This window comes from Bubalus bubalis, chromosome 3 (assembly GCF_019923935.1).
Source record: "Bubalus bubalis isolate 160015118507 breed Murrah chromosome 3, NDDB_SH_1, whole genome shotgun sequence".
NCBI classification, from domain to species: domain Eukaryota; kingdom Metazoa; phylum Chordata; class Mammalia; order Artiodactyla; family Bovidae; genus Bubalus; species Bubalus bubalis.
In genome coordinates, this window is record NC_059159.1 from 148,788,537 (window position 1) to 148,816,237 (window position 27,701).

At 40.7% G+C, this 27,701-nt stretch overlaps 1 protein-coding gene across 1 annotated transcript in view; it reads left to right on the forward strand.

The window, feature by feature from the left end:
* The first annotated feature begins 8,725 nt into the window (after positions 1–8,725).
* Positions 8,726–27,701, forward strand: part of DIRAS2 (DIRAS family GTPase 2) — a 36,406-nt gene continuing 17,430 nt past the window's right edge. The window contains exon 1 of the mRNA XM_006067991.3: positions 8,726–8,865. The gene's annotated coding sequence lies outside the window, so the exon portion shown is untranslated. The remainder of the gene's footprint in view (positions 8,866–27,701) is intronic.

The following is a 27,701-nucleotide window of genomic DNA, read 5'->3' on the forward strand; positions in this document are numbered from 1 at the left end:
TTATTGACTTGTAGGAGTTTTTTTGTTGTTGTTGGTTTGTTTGTTAGCATTCTGGGTATTAACTCCTTATCAGATAATATTACTTGCAAAATATTTTCTCCCATTCATTGAGTTGCCTTTCACCCTATTGATTGTTTATTTGTTTTATGCCCAGGAAATTTTAATTCTCATATAATCAACTTGTCTATTTTTAACTTTTTATCTATGCTTTTGATGTCATATCTATTGGTGTCATTGACAAATCCAGTGTCATGACACTCTCCCCTTATATTTTCTCCTAAAATTTTATATGTTTTACCTCTCATGCTTAGACTTTTAAAGTCCTTTTTGAGTTAATTTTTTGTATTAAGGCCAGGGTCAAACTTTATAGTTTTTAATATGTATGTACAAATTTTCAATGTACAACTATGTTGTACATAGTTTATATGTACAACAAAATATCATTTGTTAAAAAGACTGTCTTTATCCATCAAATGATCTTGTTATTTTTGTTTAAAATCATTTGATCATATATATGAGGGTTTCCTTTGGGCTCTCTATTCTATTTCATTGCTATGTCTATATTTATGCCAGTACCATACTGTTCTGATTATCATAGCTTTGTAGTAAGTTTTGAATTTAAGAAGTATGAGACCTTCAAGATTGATTTATCTATTCAGGGTATCTTGAGGTCCACTTGAATTTTTAAAATGATTTCTCTATTTCTGTAAAAGCATTGCTATAATTTTATTAGAAGTACATTAAATTCATGAATCCCTTTGAGTAGTATTGGCATCTTAATATTGTCTTCCAGTCCATGAACATATGATGTCTTTCTATTTATTTGCGTCTTCTTTAATTTTTGTCAGAAATATTTCAGTTTTCCATCTACAGATATTTGTTTCCTTGGATAAGAGTATTCATATATAATTTATTCTTTCAGACATTATTGTAAATATAATTTTTTAAATTTCCTTAATAGGTTGTTTACTGTTACTGAATAGAAATGCAACTTAATTTTGCATATTGATTTAGTATCCTATAACTTTGTTGAATTTGTTCATAAATTGTCAAGGGTTTGATATTTTTATTTTGCTCATATATCATTTTCTGATTTCCTTTTATTCTTTGTCCACGTTATAGTTTAGTTCTTTGAGAATTTTAAGGTAGGAGTTTTAAAGTCTTTGTCTAGTAAGTCTAAAGCCTAAATTTCTTTAGGGTTCATTTTTGGAGATTCATTTTATTCCTCTGAATGGGCCATATTTACCTATTTCTTATTGTGGTCTGTATATTTCTTTTTGAAAATTGGACATTTGGAAAAAACAAAAAAAAGCCTACTTTCCCCGTCTTTGCAGTTTGATTCTGTGCAGGGGAAGGCCTTTACTAATCAGCCTGACATAAAGGCATAAACTCTTCCTAGGGCTTTTGCAGGCATGCACCTTCTCTGGAACTTTCCCTCTCTGTGCTTTCCCCCCATTGTTTCCCCATATATATGACTGTTTTTAAATGTCTTAATGTCCTTAAGAGTCTCACCCCTGCTTCTTCCCATTGCATGAGACATTCTGCTGTGTTCCTCTATCTGTAATCTATGGTCTTCCTGAAGTTTTCACGTGTTTTGGCACCTGATATACAAATATTGCCACTATAGAGGAAGAAGAGGTTTTCTTTCTACTCTATTAGGTTCTGTATCTAAAAGTTAAATTGATATGAGGCAGATTTAAAGGAGAAAAAACTATTTTAATTACCTATATATGAATAGGAGTCTCACAAAAATATGAGACTCAAAGAGGCAGCCAGATGACTGAGGTTAACATACCATCCTAAAAGAGTAAGGGTTTGGAACTTCTAGGTGTAAGGAAGGCAAATTTTAGGAAGATAAGGAAAGAAAATGTATTTAAAATTAATGTTGCTTTATTATGCTGATAAGATTCTCTAAGGAGAATAAAGTTATTTTTGGAAATAGCTCTCTATCTGGTAGAGATATCTTTTCTAATGGAAATTTCCTTTGCAGATTTCCTTTCCAATAAGGAAATTTAGACTTTCTGTCTACTTTAGGTTACCTACTTTAGGCAGGTAGGGGGGCGGTAAAGAGGTTTTCCTGAGTTTTTTGGTTCCTTGTTGCTTTCAGCTCAAAATAATTCATATACAAAAGTGGCATACTTGGGGGTGGCATACTGTGAATGCCTTCATCATCAGTCCTATGTGATTTCTGAATCAGACAAGACAAACCTTGTCCTTTGGGTAGCTGCCAGACGAGATAGAATGTTGCAAATACATTCCACTTTTCTTTCTTTGGCTCAAGTGAGGGACTAGGAACTGGCCTTCCATTGGACCACACTGTGCCTTCTTCTGACTCCAGACTGGGACAGAGTAAGCAGAAACACCAAGATAATTTCCTACCAATTTGAATGTGACTTTTTCTTGATTGGGTATTCACTTGGTTGCTGCATATTTTTGACTGGTTTTTAGAGCTCCAACAGAGCTACTTCACTCGGTCTGTTGTCCTTTACTTGATATTTCCCTGGGTGAACAAGGGTCTGAAGCTTCCTAGTTTACCATCTTGCTCAAGTTTTTTGACTCCTATATAATCTTAATTGGTTTAGAACTTGGGTGGGGAGGGGGTAGTTTTTATGTACTTCACCCTCAGATTTTTTTCAACCCAATGTACCGGGACAATGATGAATGAGGTAATTATGATGCCTGCATTCATTTACATTTTACAGAAAGGGAAGACAAAAATAAGTAAGTATATAAAGAGCTAATAAATAAACAAATAGAAAATGTGAATTAATCATGATCTAGACTCTACAGGAAGCAGAATCTAAGGACTGGATGATGGGAAGTGTATTAGTTTGCTGCGGTGGCCACAAGGTACCACATACTGAGGGGCTTAAAGAAACAGCAATTTGTTGTCTCAGAATTCTGGAGGCTAGAAGACTAGAAGCTATAGGTCACAGTTCTAGAAGCTTCAAGTTGTTCTCAGGGAGAATCTCTTCTTGTCTTTTCTAGCATCTGGTGTTTTCTGGTGACCCTTGGCATTCCTTGACTTGTATATGTGTCTCTCCAATCTCTATCTCCATCATCACATAGCTATTTTCTCCCTGTATCTCTCTTCTCTTCTTAGAAGGATGCCAACCATATTAAAGTAAGGGCCATTCTACTCTGGTTGTTGTTGTTCAGTTGCCAAGTTGTGTCCAATTCTTCACGACCCCATGGACTGCAGCACGCCAGGTTTCCCTGTCCCTCTCCATCTCCTGAAGTTTACCTAAGTTCATGCCCATTGAATCTATGGTGCCATCCAACCATCTCATCCTCTGCCACTCTCTTCTCATTCTACCTGCAATTTTCCCCAGCACCAGGGTCTTTTCCAATAAGTTGGCTGTTTGCATCTGGTGGCCAAAGTATTGGAACTTCAGCTTCAGCATCAGTCCTTCCAATGAGTATTCAGGGTTGATTTCCTTTAAGATTGACTGGTTTTATCTCTACTCTTGTATGACCTCATTTTAACCTAACCAGTTATTTTGGCAACAAACCTATTTCCAAAAAAAGTGACATTTTGAGTTGCTAGAAATTAGAACTTCACGTATCTTTTTGGAGGGGCACAATTCAACACACAACAGGAGGTGATACAAGTTTAAACAGAGGAGGCAAGGAAGATCTCTCTCCAGACAACGTATTTAGGACTAGATTTGAGGCAACGAATGTAGTGGAATGACCATGGAAAAATAAGCTCATGGAACTGATGTGCAGAATACATGCAGCAGCCTTCATGGGAGGAAAGCCTCAGTGTATTTGAGAAATTGAAAGAAGGCCAGTTTGGCTGGCACTTCACAGCAGCAGGACGTAGGGCATGAAATGAAATTGGAAACGCAGCAAGCCGCTGGATCATGAGAGCCTCATGAGCCAACATAAATGTTGGGCTTGATTCTAAAAACTCTGGGATGCCCCTCTAGGCTGTATTTGCTCCAATCTTCCTGGCTGCTTGTGGAACAGACTAGAGATCAAAAGCATAGATGAGGGGAGACAGCTTAGAAGCTCAGACTCATTCAATGATATCTTCAGTCTTATTGACTTTTCTAAGGGGACAAAAGTGAGAGGGACAAAATACATATTTCTACTATGTATTATACAGATAGAAAAGGGAGAAATGATGATATGAAAGAGACAAATGCTTAGAAAGAAAGTAATCCTGAGCACAGTACAGAAACTGGCCTGTTTGGGAGGAGTGGCTAGAAAAGGGGATGCTTGAAACCAATATCTCACTGTCCTGTAATGTATCATGATCCCAGACAGCAGGCTGTGGCCATCAGTGGAGATGACTGGGATGGGGTTGGGGGAAATCACTGGGAACAAAGAGACCATGGAAAGAAGAGAGCAGAGAGCAGGATGAATCTTTTAAGTGGCACTGGATCCGGGTAAAGAGAAAGGCCATCAGACCCAAAGCACAGCAAGATGAAGTGAAGACGGTGGTACAGTGTAAAAGAAGGCGGGGTTTTGCAGCCAGATAGGGAGATAGGCTCAGAAGATACGATGCACTGAGATCAAGGAGATAATGGAGCAGAGAGAAAAAAGAAAACAGTCTCTGTTTGAGATGCTACAGGAAAAGTAGAGACTGGAGAACAATCAGTTTTTATACAGGGAAAAGGGGGTGGCAGACTCTTCCACAAAGCAGTGTAGGATTTAGAGGAACTTGATGAATAAGGCACAAATGTTCCATCAGCTAGAATGGAAGACTGGGGAGGAGGGAAGGCAAGGGGTTTGATGGCCTGGATCCTGGGATGTGCAGAGCAGTGCACAGGGTTGCATTTTGTGGACAGAATCATCTGTATGTGTTCACTAATATTTTAGTAGACCAAGAGAACTAGGTCAACCTTAGATAAGGCAGGGATGTGAAATTCTCTGAGATTACAGAAAACAGATGTCAGCATTAGTATCTGTGTAGTCTGGGTAAGCTGAAAAGATTAATACCAGATAGCAAGCATGGTGCCTTGTCCTTACTGGGTTGTACACAATATGGAGGGAGGCAAGGAATGAGAGGGGCAAAATCTCCCTACACTTGAAAAGCATCTTATACAGTTGTACAGAGCCTGAACGGATGAGTAAAAATGCAGAAGCATAATTAAAACTAGTGGAATAATATAGAACTTTTATTCTCTGTAAAAAGTATTGCCTCTGAAATTCCTCATTCATGACAGATTGATTTCATTCTCTCCAGATCATCCTCGGCTTCTGAAGAGGGTGTTGCCACCCACCACCATGACCACCACTCGAGACTGAAGCCTCCTTCCCCTGTGGCTGGAGTGTTGCCGTTGAAGGCTGTCAGCTGATTTCCTTCCTGGGACTTTCCCCCAAAAGGGTCTGGAGGGAGGACAGCATACATACAATGACTAATCCAGGGTGGCTCTCAATGGGTGACCTTTTTTCAAATTTCAAAAGTCTTATTTTGAGGCTAGGGGACTCATGAACAAAAATCAAAGTCAAATTTATTTTCTTCTACTTTATGTTCATGGGCCTGTGTTTCTTTTCTCCACATAGATGTGCAAAGCTTTTTGCATTTCAATGCTAAGGTCTCAGTTTGGAGGGTCTGGCATTTTCAGTGGTTAGTTTGCTTGACTTTATAGAGGAGAAGATAGAGGCAGGAGTTTGAGGTGAAGAGAGCCAACCTTAGAGATGGACATCCCAACTGCTGGTAAGATTGCTGGGAAAGGGGGTGTCTTCTGGTCAGTGGAGTCCTGTAGCCCACTCTTACATGGGTTGCTGGGGGAATCTGAAGAAGCAGAAATATCTGGGGGAGGGGGCACATTGCTCCCCTTTCAACAGATTTTAAGGAGATATGTTGACATGACATTTGTTAAAAATACACACACACACACACACACACCACTTTAGTTTGATGTGTTTCAAAGTCTGCATCATCAAAAACACCAGATCACCTGGATTGTTTGCTAAAACACAGGTTGCTTGGCCCCATCTTCAGAGTTTGATACAGTAAAGGGAGCTAAAAAGTCCATTTCTAAAAACTTCCCAGGTGATTCTGATGCTGCTGTCCAGAACCATTGTGTTGGAGAAAACAGATTGAAAGTGAGACAAGACACATAACATAGCTCAAAGCTGTGTCTTTTCATTCCATTTGCTTGCTCAACTGCAAGCTGGAGTGCCTCCTACCTTATCCCTCAGCTCAGGACCCCATTGTTAGAATGTGGCTCTACCTCTTCCTTGATGGCATCTGGCACTCTGGATCTGTAGACCCAGGTCCTAAATGGAGCTGCCAGCCCTCACCTGGACCATGCTGGCTCCAGGGAAGTAAAATTGATGTGATTGCTTGTGCAGTTTGAGTAATGTACTAAACTGACCAATAGGTGGCAAGAGTAGGGCTAGGGTTCAACAGGTGCCCCACTCATTCAGCTGGGGACTGCAGTGGGTTGCACCTGTCCCCGGCACATTCTTTGCACAAAGTGTCCTCTGTCCCTCAAGCCACGTACTGTCTTAGGGGGAGAGTGATCAACTCTGCCCAGAGCAGAGTCTTTTTCCTAATTTGCATAGAGGCCTAGTATACCTGTGCTGAGTCCTACATAGAAGGGCAAAGTGGGAACACAGCTGGAAAGGTTCTTTTTAAAACCCCCAAAAGATCCTAGGGTGCATGTGTGACTCTGTAGAGAAGAACCAGGTTTCCTCAGAGTAAGGGACATTGGGTTGAGTGAGTTTCGATGTGCTTTAGAAAATAGAGGAATGTTACACTTCTTGTCCCTGAGCACATTACCACTTGTTATCAGTCTCTGCATTACCTGATGGGTGGCTGAGCTCAGTGGGTCCCGGCTGTAAGCAGCCTCAGGGACACCAGGGAACTTGTTAGAATCATGCATTTTGGGACCCAACCCAGCAGTGCTGAATCAGAAAACCTGGGGTGTGGACGAGCTGGCTGTTTAACAAGCTCCCCCCAACCAGATAATTCTGATGTGTGTTAGAGTTTGAGAGAAACTGGCTTAAAGCATCCCACCTCCAACAGGCCTAGAACTCTAAGGATCTTATTACATCAGATCCTGAGGCTGTAGTCCTGGGAGCAATCTGTTTCTTCTGGCTGATGAAAAGTCAGGGGTTGTGGAGAGTGACAAGACAGCAGGGCCATCATTCGAAGTGTATTGTTCCTTGTTTAAATGGGCCCTCTGGGACCCTTGCTTCACATCCTCAAAACAAATAATGATTATATGTGGTGAAATGCAGGATTCCACCGCAGTGTGGAGTTTGCAGAATCAAATTGGCTTCCTTCACCACCTCCAGATTCTTTCTCTCTACTAGTTTGGTGCCAGAATTGGCTTTTTGCCTTCAGTATTTTTACCTCTTTATATCTTTCACCCTTCTCTATTCAGCCCTCAACTTCCATTTTTTTTTTTCATTTAGTTGATAACCTACATTTTGGGATTGTCATGGAAAACACCTTGATTTAATGGTTCTTGCAGATTCTAGAAATGGAGGCAGACACACAGGGTCTTTGGGTCTCTGAGCCCTCCTCCAGGTTTAGGATGGCTTTCCTAATAGCTATCCACTCCTTTGTAATGAAGAGGAAACTGGGAAGAGAATTATATCCTTATATCTTTAAAATAGGAGTTGATTTGCTGATAGTGGCCTTACATGACAAAAATGGTATTTTATTCATAATCCAGTGACCATAGCTTCAAGATCAGAATTAGGGTGGACTGGCAAGCTGAAAAAAATTTCCTGATTATATTTATCACACTAAAGTAAGATTTAAAAAACCCATATATTTCCTGTGAGTAGCAAGGTAGAAACTTACTTTGGAAATAAGCATCATAGGGTAATGCTGACTGAAACTGTAAATTCTAAACAGTCTTAGAACTGATAAATGGGATTCTTTAAGCTAAATCAAGTTTAAAGAATAAGAAAATGTCCAATTCTTTTAATACCAAAATTTTGGTATTAAAAAAGAGCGGGTTACAATAGCTAGAAGAGATCTTCCTTAAGTGTAGTTTACATTTAATATGGATCATGTTATAGGAGAGCATTTCTTTAAAAGTTTCAGCACAGAATTTCTAGCCATAAACCTAATTCTTGCTGATTCACCTGTTTTTGATCAATGCTTCTTTGACAACACGGTTTACCAATGTCAGAAAATATACTTGGTTATTTCCCTGAAATACTAAAGTGAAACTACTTGGTGTAAAGACAATTTTAGCCCCGGATTGCCTATGGTGGTTTTGCTAGAGAAGCCTGTTAAATTAGAATATATTAACCTGCAATGTGTGGTTGCCTGTCCATCATGGCCCGATTTTATCTGCTTTATAAATGAGGTTTTTAATTTAGAATCTGGACACTGAAAGAAAGCCTTAGGCGCCTAGTAGTAACTATAGTCGGTAATGTGAACAATCTGAAACAAAAGAATCTGGTGCACTTTCAATGAAATTATTTTAATTCATTGAATTCTCTGAGAATTCCAGTATTGACCATCTATTCCAGGAGCATGCAGTAGGTGGCACCTAAACGCTCTTTGGAGGCGAGCAGGCGCCATTTAAGCAGGAGCATCCACCGCTGCAGCAGTTGGCACAGCTGAGAAGTCCGAGATTGAAGGGGGGAGGAGGCGGGGGAGGCTGCAGGATGGTGGAGTGGCAGTGACAGCTCCGGGCCCGCCCGCGCTGGGCGGCGCAGGTGCGCTGGGGGCGCGGGGCACACGAGCCCGGCCGCAGGTGCGCGGGGGCGCGGGGCGCGGGGCGCACGGGCGGGCACACAGCTGACAGCACCGTCACGGCAGCGCAAGGGAGCTCGCGCCCCGCCTACCTGCGGGAGGAGCCAGTATCCGCACAGCCTGCGCTGCCCGGTCCTATTCGAGGCGAGCTCAGAAGCAGCTCTGCGAAGAGTTGTGTACATCCTCAGGTAACCGAGATTTCTCTTCCTTTGCTGTGGCCTCGCTGCTTCTGCACTGGAGCATTGACGGTTTTGGCATTCTTGTCTGCTAGTCCCTTAAAAGGGCTTAACGCTATCTGGGAGGGCGAGTCAGCAATATAAAGACTGGAGTAGATGAGAGAGTAAAAAACTGCATTTCTGTATCCTTGTCAGAGAGAGTGAGCATCCTGATACTTTTATAAAAATATCCTTTTAAAAACATTTGTATCTTACACATTATTTGGAATTCCGAAGCAGGAGTTTGTGTTTTAGAAAATTATACGGTGCAGGTGTTTCTGTTATGTAGAAGTTGATTTAATGGTTTTACGGGAGTCCTGAAAAGATTTGGTCCAAAGTGAGAGCACGTTAGAGGCTGCTGTTGTGTTTCAGCGTGTTTTCGTACTCGACCGGAGCTCTTCGCGGGCTTGGCTGAGACTTGGCTAAACGTTTTAATTCTCCTTTTAAATAATGCATTTCATGATGTCTACATGTGTTTCTTCCTGTTTTGTTGTTGTAAGAAGAGAAGATGGGAAAGCCGCAGCACCCCATCTTTAGTTGTAAGATTGTGGTTCCCATAAGATGACAATGACTGCTGACTGCTCCCAGGCTCGCCTGCAAAGCATTGTCGGCTTTCCGCCTGGTGGGAACCCGCCTGAGTCTTCTGTCCTGAAAAATGCTGGTTTTCCCCTTTAAAACTCCAGTTCACCTTCTATGGGCGTTTGGGAGACTTTTGAACTAGAAGCTCTGTGAATCGTTATATCCATTGAATGGTTATCTACATGGCTGTGGTGGAATTCAGTTTCTTCCCACTGTGCAGTGACACAACTTGCCTTCCTTAGGAATTTATTCTACATATTTGCCCACATTATTTTTTGAATGACCCTCTTCCGTGTGAGAAGCTAGTCCTAGCATAGGGGACCTTTTCTGTTTTGAACTAAAAACTTGAGGAAAAATTTCCTTTTAAGGAAGATTTTCTAGGTAACAGTAAAAGGTTGGAGCATTTTACATTCCAAATCAGTCCAAATGTGCTTCTTTCCCAGTGACATTTGGATTTGAGGAGGTGGAGTGGGAGGGAGAGAAAAGGGGAGGATAAAATTAGAATAAATTTAACAAATTTGTGAGGAATAATAATTTTTTTTTTTGGTCATTGCCTGAAATTGCAAATTGTCAACAATTCTATCTTTGGAAATGCAGGAGATCCTATGGGCTGAGATGAAGGAAAATCCATAGTTCGTTTTATAGAAACAGAAGACACAAAGCAGGGAAGCATTTTCACCCTATTTAACACATGGCATTTAATTTGGTAATAGGGACTTCAGTGCCCAGCGAACTCAGGAAGGGGGGTGGGGAGAGGTGATTGTCTCCACCATTGCACAGAACTGCTGCTCAGTTATCTCTGCAGATGGCAAATATATATGCACAGCTATTGCAGAAATCTCCAGAATCCTTTTCTTGTTACAGCTTTAGTAGAGTTGTTCCAAAGAAGAGACGCAGAAAACACTCAAATTGAATTCCAAGTTGTGGAAGTCCCTTTTCAGCTTATGGCTAGCAAGTAGCATTCTCAGCAATCAACAGTGCCATCTCACCACGGGAAGAGCAGAGAAGACTTTATTCATTTCACGCTGTACATCTCCAAGGAACCACACCTGACTTTATTAGAAATGTATTATTTCAGAAGTAAATACTGTCTCTACACTGAAATCTACGTATCTTAGTGAAAAATTAAAACCTTTGAAAACTAACAAGGTTCTCTTATCAAAAAGAGTATAGCTGTGAAAACAAAATCATATGTTCACTTTTCTAATTTTGTGGCCATACTTGATATATATTAGTATATTGGAAATTAACCTATTAATTTAGACAAAATCATTATTTTTCCCCAAGATAAAGGCAATCAGTTTTTGCACAGGAGAATTTCTTTGTTACAAAGAGGAATGCTTGGCTATCTGGGTGAGGAGGTTGCCTGCCAGCTGTTTTAAGTTAAAATGGACTCAGTGCTGACCTGAACTTTCAATTCAGAAGACCATGATGTCCCGTTTGCACTTCTATGTTGAATTGAGTTTGTCTGTTTTGTTGGTCTGCCTATTATCTATTTATCATCCAGCTATTAACCGACTATTTATCTACTTGGTAAGGATGTTTATAATGGACAGATGTCTCTTTAAAGGCAGAACTGATTTCTAGGACACTAATTGGTGTTAGGTATGATTTTTCCAGGAAAATAGCCACTCTTAAAAGGGGAGCTGATGATTTTCATCAGCTAATATTCTTTTACACATTAAATTGATGCATGCATGCACATTTAACATATAAAATTATGTTTTATTTCAATTATTTTGAAATTAGTTTAATTTCAAATTATGTTTTAGTTTTTATTTCTGGGTTTGTTGACCAGGTAAGTATTTTTTAAAGTATTTGGAACAAATGCCGTCTTATCCTCTCTTCCTTTGCTTTTGTCATGGGCAAATTCAGGAAAGGAAGATTGCTTGTAGCTCTCTCCTTAGTGCAGTTAAGTGTCTTCCCATAAATCAGTACTGTCCAATAGAACTAAAGTGTGTGAGCTGCATGCATAGTTTAATCTGCCCTAGTAGTCATTTTAGAAAAGTAAAAATAAACAGGTAAAATTAATTTTAATAATATATATTCTTTAACCCAGTATATTAAAAAATGACCATTTAAAGATGTAGTCAATACAAAATACTACTGAGACATTTTACTTTTTTTTTTTTTTGGCTAAGTCTTATATTTACAGAGTACCTTGATTCAGATTAGCTATGCTTCCAGAGGTCGATAGCCTGCATGGCTAGTGGCTGTTGAATTAACCAGCACAAATATAGAATATTAACCTTTTGGCAAAGCAATTTAAAAATTGAAATATTAGAAGCTTTTAAATTAAACTGGTTAAACACTATCAAAAATAAATATACAAATGATCTTAAATTGCTGTAAGACCTGTGTCCTACCCTTCCTTGCCATTAACTAGTTGTGCAGTCTTGAACTTATTTTTACTACTTTATCAGTAAAACAAGAGGATTGGGTCAAATACTTCCCTTGATTTTATGAAAAATAACCAGTAGATATGAATTCAGCCCACATGCAGCTTAGAGAGCTACTGTAGCAGAAACAAAGGGAGCAGACCTTATGCTGGACATTGCCGTTTTGCACGAGTTTGCTTTGGTCCAGTTCCTGATGACAGATGTCAGCATGTGAGGTCCCATGCCTCGTTGGAGGTCATTCCATTTTCATATTTAAATTACTGGATGAGTAGCAGCAAGCCTATTGGAAAATCAAGAAATAGTAAGCTAGCATTTAGGTCTTTTTATATTATCCTTCACTGGCATACATATCTTCAATGTTGTTATCTATTTGTTTCAACACCATTAAATAAAGTTTGGTTAATTGTAATACTTTATGATTGACTGATCCATGAGTAGTGACTTCTGGTTTGGGGTAGGGGTGTTGAACATTTTTAATTAATTTTTATTGGAGTAGAGTTGCTTTTATTGGAGTAGAGTTGCTTTAAAATGTTGTATTAGTTCCTACATATAGCAAAACAAATCAGCTATATGTATACATATACCCCCTCTTTTTTGGATTTCCTCCCCATTTAGGTCACCACAGAGCACTGAGTAGAGTTTCCTGAACTATTATATATAGTAGGTTCTCATTAGGTATCTATTTTGTACATAGTATCAACAGTGTATACATGACAATCCCAATCTCCCAATTCATCCCCTCTCCATTTCTCTCCTTGTGTTGTAAGTTTGTTCTCTATGTCTATGTCTCTATTTCTGTTTTGCAAATAAAATCATCTTCCATTTTTCTAGACTTCACATATATGCATTAATATATATTTGCTTTAGTAGTGACTTCCTGGTAGTTCAGCTGGTAAAGAATCCTCCTGCAATGTAGGAGACCCCAGTTTGATTCCTGGTCAGGAAGTTCCCCTGGAGAAGTGATAGGCTACCCACTCTTTGGCTTCCCTGGTGGCTTAGATGGTAAAGAATCTGCCTGCAGTGTGGGAGACTGGGGTTCAATCCCTGGGTTGGGAAGATCCCCTGGAGGAGGGCATGGCAACCCACTCCAGTATTCCTGCTTATAGAATCCTATGGACAGAGGAGCCTGGTGGGCTATAGTCCATGGGGTTGCAAAGAGTCAGACACGACTGAGCGACTAAGCACAGCATAGCACAGAGACTTCTTGACACATCGATATGAATGTCCTTATGAAAAGATGTCAGTTTCCTCCCCCAGTCTCTGGATAGCTTCTGTGATCAATGAGTGCTGATGGGCATGGGTACAATTACTATCATACGACTCTCTGCCTTGGAAAGGATTGTAGGACATTTAAAGAGAACTATGTTTTGTATGAAAGAAATTTATATGCTATTTTTCTAAAGCTAATGAAGGTCTGGAAAGTGAATTTTTTCTGAAGAAATAAGAGAACAGAGGAACTTTGTATTAGGCCTTTCTATAGTAATGAATTTCTCTGTCTCTTTCTTTCCCCTTGCTCCTACCCCCTCAGTTTCTGAAGCTGGGCTCCAGAAAGATCTAGCTACTTATCAGTATTTAGACAGAGAAGACTTTGCAGGGGTAAACTTTCCTTCCTATGTCCTCTTTACACTCAGATTGTTTTATTGGAGCACCTCTATGGTTTTTGAATTTGGACTTTATCTTTGAATGATACTGAGCAAAGAGGAGAAACGATCAGTACCCGGTCTTTGCATCCAGAGCAAAGCCAGTACTCTCAGGTCTCTGTCACTTTAAAAATCCAGTGCAAAGGCATTTTCCTTTTGGTATGAACTTGAACGCATCTCCCCAAACCCCATGCCCATCATTACATGCACACATGTAAGAGCATCTCCCCAAACCCCATGCCTGTCATTACACGCACACATGTAAGAGCAGTGGATTATCTCATTGCATTCTTGAAATAGTCCCCTGAGATTTTAAGAAAGGCCTTTGTGGAGTAGTCTCTGACACTTAAAGATTGTGCTTCTCTTTGGAGGCCCCTTTAGACTTTGTGGGTTCCTGACCACAGAATGGTGTTCAAGAGGGCACCACAAAATGTACATCTGACCTTACTTTTTTTTTTAAGGTTTATGTAAGTGTACATCTGTGTAAAGTCTGGGCAAGCTACATGCAAGCAAAATGGGGCTGGGAATGTTGAATGATAGAAATGACTAGGTGACCTATATTTTTAAAAGAATCTAAATTTTCCAGGATATCATGATAACCATGTGTTTATATATTTTCTATCATTTCAGGTGGATTTACAAATGGCACTCTATATACCTCCTCTTTGTTCTTTCCTTTTTTAAAAATGATAGCTTAAATTCCTCTAAATATACCATCCGTTTCAAAGTGCTCCATGTTGTTGGAGCCAATATTTAAACATAAAGAATGAAAATGTGGATAGAGAGAATGTTTAGTGATCTCAGAGCAGGGAAGAATTTTCTAAGGATGATGCCAAACTGGGATCCTAAAGAGGAAAAGTTTCTTAAATTGGGCTTCACAGAAATTTTAAATTTCTCTCTAGGAAGAAGAAACAATAGCAAAGGGTGAATGGCAGCTGGGAATAAACATTTGAAAAATATTTCAGATGAGGTCTAATTATCTTAGTATGGTAGGTCTCAAATGTTAAGCACCCAAATCACCTGATGAGATAGTTATACTTGCAGATACCCAGAGACTGTGATTCAGCAGGGCCAGAGCAGGTGGAACGTGGTCCCAGATGAGCAGGATAGCTTTGGTCTGCTGAGACGAGTTTGAGAATGACCACCTTGAAGTAGGGTAAATACCATCCTTGCAAATGAATAGAAATCTGAGCAGAGTGCAGGAACATGCAGCCCTCAGATACAAATTACTTGGAATATATGAAGAAATCCTCTGCTGCTGCAGCTAAGTCGCTTCAGTCGTGTCTGACTCTGTACGACCCCATAGATGGCAGCCCACCAGGATCCCCCGTCCCTGGATTCTCCAGGCAAGAACACTGGAGTGGGTTGCCATTTCCTTCTCCAATGCATGAAAGTGAAAAGTGAAAGTGAAGTCACTCAGTCGTGTCCGACTCCTAGCGACCCCATGGACTGCAGCCTACCAGGCTCCTCCGTCCATGGGATTTGCCAGGCAAGAGTACTGGAGTGGGTTGCCATTGCCTTCTCCAAAGAAGTCCAATCTTCAGTCTCACACAAATCAAATACAATTAAATCAGTCATGAGAAATAGACTTCTTGTTACATGGGGAGGAGCTACAACTTTGATAATACACCCACACTGGGCTATGCCAGGCCAAGGAACTAGCACCGTCACACATTACTAGGGTAATTTGGTAGTAATTTTGGAGAGCAACTGGCAGTCTCTACCAAATTTAAATTGCACATACAGTTTGATACAGTATTTTTATTTATAGGAGGCTAGTCAACTCAAAAATGTGACGAGTTTGTTGAGGAAAAAAAAAAAGCAATCAGTGAGAAATTAGTGATAAATGATAGGCCATTTAGTGAGTTCTATGTAGCTGGTATGTAGTTCTAAGTAGCCAGAGTCTAAACTGTTCCTAACAGGCAGTGGGGGGAAAGGACAGTATATGTGTAATTTTGCTGAAGGGGAATACATGCAATCAAGCACATGTTTTTTAAGAAAGTTTCTGCTGGTCTTGTGAAACTTCTGCTAATCATGAGAAACAGTCATCACCATGAAGGATGTTACTGCTTTTTTAGATATGAGGAGATATAGGAATTGGGCTCATAAAATCAGCTCCTGAGAATATCTAACTATCTGAAGACTTGACTTGTCGGTTTTCCCAGAGCAGAGAGTGCCTCATTTCTGCTCTCTGCCCTGAACTCCTTCAGGAGTGTTGGAGGTCAGCAGCTGCAGCAGCACATGGCTTAATCCTTGTAGAGGTAGATGGCAAGCACCCATGGCAAGTACCAATTTGTGGATGACAATGCAATTACCCAGTTCTATCTTTTAGGACAATTCCAGGTTCCACTGAAGCTGTTCTACTTCTATTACAGAAATATGAGCCATGTTTTGGGCACAGGGATCTTGCTCTACAACCCTGAGACAGCCAAGGTGACGCGAACCTTAATTTTAGGACTGGTACTAATTAGGAACTGTAAATCTTTATTTTAATGCAGCATTAAAAGGTATGTGAGTCCTAAACATTTTGTATCATCCCATTGCCTTCCCTTAAGACCTGTGAAGACCAGGAAGATCAAAGTTCTTACTCTGACTCCAGTCTCCTGTGTCCTGGCCCTTCACTGGTCAGCTGTATCAGGATACTTTTGCCCCTGGCATTAGGGCTTAGTTAAAATATTGATTCAAATATGCATGGTGTAAGTATAACCGATGTTACACAAGCAGGTGTGATATTAACCACTGGTATTGCTCAGAGGAGGGCATGGCAACCTATTCCAGTATTCTTGCCTGGAGAATCCCTGTGGACAGAGGAGCCTGATGGGCTACAGTCCATGGGGTCACAAAAAGTAGGATATGACTGAGCAACTAAGCACAGCACAGCACATGGTTGCTCAGTGTTCAGCTTCTGATAATGCATCTCTAACTTTTTTGGTGAATCAGAAAACATACACAGTATCCATTATTCGTTGCCTAACATGGTTATTGGGCTTCCCAGGTGGTTCAGTGGTAAAGAATCTGCCAAGATGTGAGTTTGATCCCTTCCTGGGTCAGGAAGATCCCCTGGAGAAGGAAATAGCAACCAACTCCAGTATTCTTGCCTGGGAAGTCCCATGGACAGAGGAACCTGATGGGCTACAGTCCATGGGGTTGCCAAAGAGTCAGACTTGACTTAGCAACTAAACAACACCATTATTATTATTTTTAAATAAATATGAGATGTTCTGAAAGTTGCTTGACAATAACTACATGTTAGTGTAGAAAAACTTCCTCCAACATTTCATAATGCGGAGCTCCTTGTTCACTTGTTTCTAATTTGAATTGGCCAGAACTCTTTAAAGGGTTTGCTAAACTTGAGTTGAAATGCAGGTTCTGCTATTTACTAGCTTCGCATCAGTACACTGTTACCTTAACTGCCTAAGGTCTCAGCTCCCTTCTCTGTAAAATGGGGCTGTTGATAACTAAAGACATTTCAAAGATCAGACTTTCCTGGGACCTCTCAACACTGGCTAGATCGTTAGGACTCCTGGGTTGTGCTGGTGGTCACTATCTTATCAGCATCTTAATGATTCTTCTCTCTCACTATCTCAGATTTATTCTCTTACACGGCCTGGCCTGAAGCCCATTGTCTCATAGTTGCACTTTGGTTCTGGATGGAATTCTGGCCTTCAGTTTTAGCTTCTCCTAATTTACCTAGTATGTGCACTCTCCAGTTCATCCTAAAATATTGATTTTGTTTCCTTTACAGCTTTGTCTTTAAGCTGGACCTACAGGACTCCCTATTTTGTATCTGGTTAAATCCATGTTTTCTCTTTCCAGAGCACTCTTTTCTTCTTGTCTTCGACTGAGCTCATTTCCCCACAGACAGTGCTGACTCTCTAACTGAAGTCACAGTTTTGCAAGAATAGACCTTGCTTGATATTTTGTTATCCTGGTTTTGAGATATTTATCTCGGTAATGATTCCAGTGGTCCTGGCCTTGATTGGAAGCCTGCTGAGGGCAGGTAGTATTACATGTTGTCTGATGTTGATTGTCACTGGATTCTAGACACATCAGTAGCTGTAGCCTTTTACAGCAAATTTTGCTGGCCTGCCTAGTGACCAGAGAACAGACGCAAGTATGTATTCATTGATTAATGGTTCTCAGCTCCTGACTGTATGCCCTTGCCTTTTGTCAGTCCATCAACTTCAGACTTCCTGGATATTCCACTCTCACCAAGGGTGTTCCCTCTGGTTTAGTCTTCTCCCTCACCTTATGCTCAAATGTCATCCAAGTGACTTCTTGTTTTCCCTCCACCCCCCTTAAATTCAACACCTGCAGCCACAGGGGATCTCATCAATGCAAGAGGTTTTCCCACTTCCAGAGAACAGTGGAGCATCCGCTCCCTGACCACAGCATCCTGATTCTACAGCATCCTTGCTCAATTTCTCCTTGAGCCTCTCCCAGAACTACAATTTATCTTGCTAGTATATTCTGTTTCCTTCCCATTAACATTTAAACATACTAATGTCTCTTTAATCAAAACTGGGTAGCATTCAGCCTTCAATTCACAAGCTTTCCTCCAATTTACGATCAATCTCAGGAAATACTTCAGAGCTGCCTGTATCAATGTCTGTATCTCATGTATTAATGTGTGTGTCTCGTGCTCACTCTGAGTTTCCCTGGTGGCTCAGATGGTAAAGAATCTGCCCGCAATGCAGGAGACCTGGATTCAGTCCCTGAATCTGGAAGATCCCCTGGAGAAGGGAATGGTAATCCACTCTAGTATTATTGCCTGGAGAATTTCATGGACAGAGAAGCCTAGTGGGCTAAAGCCCATGGGATCACAAATAGTCAGACACAACTGAGCAACTAACGCTTTACTTTTCCATGCTCACTCCTCAACCTACAGCAATCCAGCTTCCACCCAGGGTGCTTTAAGAGCATCTCTCACTAAGGTCACTGATGATGTTCATTGCTTCTCAACCAGTGGGTGTTTTCAATTTCTCACTGTACTTCACAGCTCACCGCCAGTTCACATAGTCAAGCCCTCTCTTCATTTTTGAAGTCCTCCCTTTCCTCAGCTTCCACAACATGCCCTTCAGTGTCAGTTGTTTTTATTTCCACAGTCTGGTCTCTCCTTCTCGTAATTCTTTGCATACCCACTGCCTTTTCAAATAGTACATTTTGCAGTCTCCTGAGGTTCTATCTAGGTCCTATACTATTTTCTCTTTGTTCTTACAAGTCATCTCATCCACAGACTTGGCTTCAATCCCTACCACAGCACAGATGACTTCCATGTCTGCAATCTGATTCCTGATGCTGCAGCTGCTCTGGATACATCCTCCACCTGTGCTCTATCTGCTGAAAATCAAACTCATGACTTCCCCTTAAAACCTGGCCTTTGATCTCATCCCATCTCTCCAGTTTCACCACTTGGAAGCCTTAGGAGTTTTTCTTGACACTTTATTATCTCTTTGTGTCTTAACCCTTTCATCCACCAGCCATCACTCTTTGCTGTTGATGTCACTAACTAATGGTCATGCCACCCTCCTTCCAGTGTTTGGAGGGCTCCAGATATGGAGCATCAAATGTGGAGGGCTCTCTCTCTCCAAGGGGCCTGCAAACAGTCTTGGCCTGGCTTTGTCAATACACTCCTGTAGTAGATGGCCATGGATGAGTCCTCTCCAGAGATAGAAATGCCTGCCATTGACATAATGGTATGGTCCACACTAGTCCTCTGTCACTGTAGCCTCAAAGCCATGTCTGAGATCCCACTCAGCCCACCACCAAAGCAAGGGTAATTGCCACAGGTAGTGATGGCCATTGGAGAAGGAAATGGCAACCCACTCCAGTGTTCTTGCCTGGAGAATCCCAAGGATGGGGGAGCCTGGTGGGCTGCCGTCTATGGGGTCGCACAGAGTTGGACACGACTGAAGCGACTTAGCAGCAGCAGCGGTGATGGCCAGGTAGAGACGAACCCAAGGTCTCTGCTCATGTTGCTCTTGCCTGAGGCACATTTCTTGGCCTGTCCTTTCCAGTCTGTTCATTAGAACTCAACTGCAGATTCATTCACACACTGAACAGATTCTTTTTTTTTTTTTTATTTTATTTATTTTTTTAAAGTGCTGGCCAACCTACGGGCAAATCTCATTCTTTATTTTTTTTCTGTTTCCTTTTTTTTTTTTTTACTGTGCACTCTTTATGGGCCAGGCAGTGTTCAAGCACTGCAGAGACAGCAGTGTAATAAACAGAAAAGACCTGTCTTGGTGCTTATAATATAGTGGAAATAAACACAGTTGTAAAAAGGCAAATTGTATTCAGAAAGGGATACATGCTATGGAAGAAAATTAAGCAAGAAGAGGCCTAAGACTGCTGAAATTGAGGCTGTTACTGTAAATCCAGTTGAAGGGTCAAGGAACTTCTCACTGAGAAGGTGACGTGTGAACACAGGCCTGCAGGAGGTGGTGGGCGAAAGAGTGGTCCAGGTAGGGGGATAGCCAGTTCAGAGACCCTGAGGCAGGGCCATGACAGGTGTGTCCAGGTTGCAATGGGGAGACAAAGGTGGCTGGAATAAAGCGAGCAGGGGGCAGAATGGCAGCAACTGAGAGCACAGGTTGGGGCAGAACCCTTTACCTTTCACTCTCAGGGAGCCAGGGGGACCAGTGGGCTTTAAGCACAGGAATGATGTAATCTAGTGCCTGGGGGAGGCGCTGGTTGGAGTGGCTTAAGGCTTGAAGCAAATGACCGCTTAGGAGGCTGTGGTAGGGATCCAGGTAAGAGGTGGTGATTGCTGGGAGATCGTGAGGGCACTGGCACACTTTGCTGATGGAATGGGCAAGAGGTCCAAGAGAACCCGAGGGGTTTGGGAGGATTCCAAGGGGTTTGTCCTGGACACCCAGAAGGAGACTGTAGGCGTCGCTTGAGATGATGCAGATTATAAAGGGAGCAGTTTAGGGTGGATATAGTTTTTGTGTTTTGCACGTACTATATTTGAGACGTCTCCAACGCATCAGAGCAGAGGTGTTCAGGTGAGAGAGGGAGACATATGATTCTGCAGTGTGAGTCTGCAGTTTAAGAAAGAAGCCTAGCCTGTACAGGTTGTTGCTGCTGGCACATGGATGACATCTAAAGACGTGAAACCTGGTGACACTGTTGAGGGCGTGAGCATAGCGGGGGTGGGGGTGGCGGGGAACAAGGATGCAGGCGTGAGCTTGTCTTGCACGCATATGTGCTCAGTTGTGTTTGACTCTTTTTAACCCTGTGGACTGTAGCCTGCCAGGCTTCTCTGTCCATGGGAGTTTTCAGGCAAGAATACTGGAGTGAGTTGCTGTTTCTTCTTCCAGGGGATCTTCCTGATCTAGGGATCGAACCACATCTCCTGCGGCTCCTGAATTACAGGCGGATTTTTTACACACTAAGCCACTGGGAGCTTGTATAACGGTCAAGTTAATTAGGAGTGATGGCACTGACCCACCTCCCCTGCCACCATCCTGGCCCCAGCTGGACCTCACCCCAGTAACAGCTGCCTCTCCCCACCCACACATTCCCTGCCCATTACCTTGCTGGCTCCATCTTCTTCTCTCCACCCCTTGTTCCATTCTAGAATCCTCCCTTTTCCTAGAACATATCATGCTAGCATCTGTGTTTGTCCCTTCCCTCAACCAGGGAAGTTCTTCTCCCAGATATTCGGAATTCACACCATCATTGTTCTCAAATCTTTGCTCCAATAAGAACTTTCCAGGGAGCCTTTCTCTGGCTTCTGGCCACCTCTGATGTCCACTGTACATCCTCAAAATGTAACTGAAAGATACTGCATTCACGTGCTCTTATCAAATGTACCCATACCCATGGAAACCCTTCATTTGGAAGACTTAAAATGATAAAAACATCTCTTTTCAAATTTGTAATTGTACAAGTAAGAGAGCTTTTAAGGGACACATTTGCATTGCATTTGGCAAAATCATATATAAAAATGTTTCCTCTATTATATCTCCTTTCAAAATGCCCTCTCCATAGGATAGTTGTTTTTCCAAAGTAGGTACTGATCCCTCTCTTATGTTTTAAAATGTCACCTTTCTATTACAGGGATGGAGAAAATGTGCTTATTTTTGCAAAATACCTGCTGTATGTCATATTGCTAAAAGCTGCCTGCCACCCAGAAAATGGTTATGAATATAGAACAGTTGCTTTTTGTGTAATAGAAAAGCACGCAATTTGCCTTTTAGTTCTGCAACACATATATTTGCCTTGCTACAAGATGACTAGTGAACCATCCTGTGGTTAAAAAAAAAATTTCATCGTGGCTCACCATCTTCATATGAAATACTGTAAAGGTCTTATTCTTATATATTAAGAAATAAAGTACCCAGAAGCTCCTTTTTGGCTTCAGCTTCTTTGCTGCAAGAACTGACTGATGAACAGTGCAGTAAATTCGTTCACCTCTGCTTCTGTCTCTATAATGTCATCATACATCCTCATGTAATTTTTTTATTTCTCTTGACATTGCCAGCCTATGAGCAGTTACTCTTACATAGATTTTTTTCAAAACTTGATTTTGTTTCTTTAAAGAGTTCATTGATCTTCTCTCATATAATTTTCCTTGGTCAGCTCACAAAAATGTATTTCAACAGCAGGTAATCAACATGCGCTAAGTGTTTCTGATATGTCCAGCACTGGGGTAAATAAAATTACGTGCTGCTGGGTGAATCCCACAGGGATCCTGCCTTTATGATACTGGTATTGGAGGGAGAGGAAGAGAGAGAACACAAAATAATAAATACTGCAAGAAGGATGGTACTGCTGCATGTGAGCTCATACATCCAACCTTTGCGACCCCCTGGACTGTAGCCCACCGACTCCTCTGTCCATAGGATTCTCCAGGAAAGAATCCTGGAGTGGGTTGCCATTTGGTCCTCCACAGGAATCTTTCTGACTCAGGATTCGAACTCATGTCCCCTGAGTCTCCTGCACTGGCAGGCAGATTCTTGACCATGGCACCACCTGGGAAGCCCTGTGAAAGAACAATATATGTATAAAGTATCTTATTATTGAAAGAGAATCATTCTAATAATAGATGCGCTGAAGTATGTTTGAAATGTTTCTACTTTGCTCTGTTTAGTGAACATGTCCCCTGTGAAACTTCTAATACCGGTTCTTGGTACCTTCGTAATTGTTTTCTAATTATCTTCCTATAGGACTCTGAGAAAGGACTGCATTTTAGTTTGTTATTAAGAGCTTTGGTGTATTATTTTATATTATAGATGGAAAATAAGTACTTTTCCAATGATTTGCGACATTTTGCCTTTCAATATCAAAAAGATTCTAAGCATTTAAAAAATCAAGTGTAAATTTTGTAGCATACTGGTTTAAGTATACTGTGTTAAACTTTGCTTAAAAAGTATAATTTGTTTGAGTGGTGCAGCCCAATAGATAAACACTATGAGCCAATCTATAATTGTGTATTTTCTAGGAGAGCTGCCCAGGTGGTACTAGTGGTAAAAACAAAACAAAACAAAACAAAAAAAGCAACCCACCTGCCAATGCAAGAGACTTAAGAGACTTAGGTTCAATCCCCGGAGTGGGAAGATCCCCTGGAGATGGGCATGGCAACCCACTCCAATATTCTTGCCTGGAGAATTCCATGGACAAACGAGCTTTTTCACTGGGTTGAAAAGAGTCAGACACAGGTGAAGTGACTTAGCACACATGCGTTTTCTTGTAATCACATCTAAAAAAGTAAAGACCCAATTGAAGTTAATTCAAATAATATATTTTATTTTACCCAATGTATATGAAATATCATTTCAACTTGGAATCAGTGTCAAAATTATGAATGAGATATTTAACACTCTTTTTTTATATGTGTTCAAAATCCAGGGCAGGACATCTCAGTTTGGTCTAGCTGAATTTCAAGTGGCAAGTGACTACTATATTGGACAATGCAGTTCTGTGGGTTAGTTTTAAATGCAGTGGCTAATAGTGATGTGTAACAGGAGCACTGATACAGTATAAAATAAAGGCCTAGAAGTAGGTGTAGATTTCATCTGGTCTCAAGAAATTAGCTGGAGAAAAAATGGTAACCCACACTAGTATTCTTGCCTGGAGAATCCCAGGGACAGAGGAGCCTGGTGGGCTGCCATCGATGGGGTCGCACAGAGTCGGCCACAACTGATGCAACTTAGCAGCAGCAGCAAGAAATTAGGTATTTTTTTTGGCCTGGTGAGATCAGATTAGATCCTTATTGCTCTTAATTTGTAATGTGGATGACAAAGGAGAAGGGCTATCTGCTGTGCCAATGCCAATTGTACTATGGGTGCAATTTTTAATTCATAGTTTTATTTTTGCTAAAAATATTTTTTCTTATAATCATGTATTTTTATCATGGTAAAATATATGTAACATATTATTTACCATTGCAATTGCATTTAGTGGCATTTAATACATGTACATTGTTATATCACCATCCATCTCCAGAACTGTTCATCTTGCAAAACTGAAACTCTATTCCCATTAACAATTACTCCCTATTCTTCCCTCCCCCCAAGCCCTGGTAGACCACCATTCTATTTTCTGTCTCAATAAACCTGACTGTTCTAGGGATGTTTTATGAAAGTGGAGTCATATGATATTTGTTCTTCCATGACTGGCTTATTTCACTTCACATGGTTCATCCATGTTGTAGCATGTACCAGAATTTTCTTCCTTTTAGGCTATATAATGTTCCATTTTGTATATGTGCTATTTTGTTTATCCATTCATCTGTTGATGGACGTTTAGGTTGCTATGGTTATTGTGAATAATGCTGCTAGGAACTAGAAACATGGGTACACAAATATCTTTTCAACTGTTTGAATAATATATCATAATATATGTTTAAATTATTTTGAGTATATACCCAGAAGCAGATTGCTGGAGTACATGGTGACTGTTGAATTTTGCGTTATTTTACATTCCTACTAGAAGGATTCTGGAGAAGGCATGGCACCCCACTCCAGTGCTCTTGCCTGGAAAATCCCATGGATGGAGGAGCCTGGTGGGCTACAGTCCATGGGGTCGCTAAGAGTTGGACATGACTGAGCGAGTTCACTTTTGCTTTTCACTTTCATGCATTAGAGAAGGAAATGGCAACCCACTCCAGTGTTCTTGCCTTGAGAATCCCAGGGACAGAGGAGCCTGGTGGGCTGCTGTCTATAGGGTCGCACAGAGTTGGACACGACTGAAGCAATAGCAGCAGCAGCAGCAGCAGGAGGGTTCTAACTTCTCCACATCTTCCTTAACACTTGTTATTTTGTTTTGTTTGTTTTTTTTTGCTTTGATTTTTGATAGTAGACATTCTTGTGGGTGTGAGGTGATTTCTCATTGTGGTTTTGATCTTCATTTCCCTGATAATTTGTGATGTTAAGCATCTTTTCATGTGCTTATTGGCCATTTGTATATTATTTAGAGAATGTTTATTCAAGTTCTTTATCTATTTTAAGTTGTTTTTTCTTTTTGTTATTCAGTTGTGTTTCCTCTGTATTCTGGATATTAGATTCTTACCAGATATATGATATCTGGTATGATATATGATATCTGGTACACCAAATACATGATATATGTACCTGATATATATATGATATCTGGTACACCAGATACATGATATCTTCCATGGCGTAGGTTCTCTTTTAACTTTCCTGACACTGTTCTATTTGTTGCACAAAAGTTTCTAATTTTGATCAAGTCCAATTTATTTATTCATGTGAAGCCACAACGGGCCCCAAAGAGCCAAAACAATCTTGAGAAAGAACAAAGTTCAAGGCTTCATACTTATAGATTTCAAAATTTATTATAAAGATGCAGTAGACCAATTGTGTGGTATTGGCATGGGAATAGACACATAGACCATGGAATAAAATTGAGAGTCCAGAAATAAACCTAATTTACATTTGTAATTAATTGAATTTTGATAAAGGGTCAAGATCATAACAAATAGTTTCAGGATACTGGATATCCATAGATAAAGGAATGAAGTTGGATTCCATCACACCATGTTCAAAAATTAACTCAAAATGGAGCAATGGCCTTAATATAAAAACTAAAGCTACAAAACTCTTAGGAGAAAATGTAGAGGTATGTCTTCATGATGGCAATGGATTCTTAGCTAAAATACCTAAAGCATGAGTAATAAACTAGTTCATGATTGTGTGATGGAATTTTTTTTATCCACTTGCCAATTTTGTAAGCTTTCATTTGACTAAAAATAGAAATCTACCTAACCAAGTACATATACAAAGAGCCATATTCCAGTAAGTGGACGGTGAAGGAAGGACGCCAGGCTACACATAGTAGCACCTTAAGCCATCACTCCTGATATTGAGCACTTTCTTCTCCTTGCTGGCAGAGTTTTTGCCCTCCAGTTGTCTTCATCTTTTGGTGTTAATTTCCCTGCAAGGTTATCATACTGCATTGGTCATTCAGGATCAAACTTGGTAACTGATCCTTTGACCAGGACAATGGTACTATCTCTTATTCACATGGTGTGCCTTTTTATTTCTCTTACCCACATGGAAAAGCCATTAAAGCTGAAAATTCCCCACACATAATCAGGCTGAAAAGTGTAACTAAGTGCATTTTATTTAGCTGTTTGGATTCCTAGCCATCATATTTTTCCTGAATGAAATAGTTTTAGACAGACATCAGTGAATCTTATTTCTGTGCCTAAGCTGTGGGCTTATTTGGCTCTCAGTAACAAAACTCTTAAAGAATAATTTATTCTATCCTTTCCATTCCAAGAAATGTCCCAACTTTTTTCCACTTATTTCATTGTTGCTGTTATCACAAGTCTTGTGATGAGTGCCTATGGAACCCCCCTCCCCCACCGACCCCGACCCCGTATTATGGGATGGGAGCTCCATTACCTGAGTGCAGATGAGTCACCTGCTTTAGCACCTGCAGAAATATTGCCAGGGTGGGTGTCTCCACAACACTAGGAAACAAGATTACTCAAAAAGGATTCTACATCTTTGGATAAAGGTGAGCCAGGGATGTTTAACTCTTCTTTATGATCAGGCAGCTATTTCTCACTAACAAATCTTTCATTTTTTATGTTCAGCTAAGAAGGTACATGAAATGAATTCTTAATTACATTGAAATTCTAAAAATTTTTAAAAGTATACTCTCTTACCTAGAGAATATATGCTCTATTGAGAATAGTTAATTTCTTAAAGATATCCTTATTTATGTTGTAATAGCAATAACAATCCTTCAGTTCAGTTCATTCGCTGAGTCGTTTCCGACTCTTTGCGACCCCATGAACTGCAGCACGCCAGGCCTCCCTGTCCATCACCAACTCCCAGAGTCCACCCAAACTCATGTTCATTGAGTCGGTGATGCCATCCTACCATCTTATCCTCTGTCTTTCCCTTCTCCTCCTGCCCTCAATCTTCCCCAGTATCAGGGTCTTTTCAAATGAGTCAGCTTTCTGTATCAGGTGGCCAAAGTATTGGAGTTTCAGCTTCAACATCAGTCATTCCAATGGACAACCAGGACTGATCTCCTTTAGGATGGACTGGTTGGATCTCCTTGCAGTCCAAGGGATTCTCAAGAGTCTCCTCCAACACCACAGTTCAAAAGCATCAATTCTTCGGCACTCAACTTCCTTTAAAGTCTAACTCTCACATCCGTACATGACTACTGGAAAAACCATAGCCTTGACTAGACAGACCTTTGCTGGCAAAGTAATGTCTCTTCTTTTTAATATGCTGTCTAGGTTGGTCATAGCTTTTATTCCGTGGAGTAAGTGTCTTTTAATTTCATGGCTGCAATCACCATCTGCAGTGATTTTGGAGCCCCCCAAAATAAAGTCAGCCACTGTTTCCACTGTTTCTCCATCTATTTGCCATGAATTGATGGGACCGGATGCCATGATCTTCATTTTCTGAATGTTGAGCTTTAAGCCAACTTTTTCACTCTCCTCTTTCACTTTTATCAAGAGGCTCTTTAGTTCTTCTTCACTTTTTGCCATAAGAGTGGTGTCATCTGCATATCTGAGGTTATTGACATTTCTTCCAGCAATCTTGATTCCAGTCTGTGCTTCTTCCAGCCCAGCATTTCTCATGATGTACTCTGCATAGAAGTTAAATAAACAGGGTGACAATATACAGCCTTGATGTACTCCTTTTCCGATTTGGAATCAGTTACTTTTACTTAAATGACCCATTTACTTTTTATTACT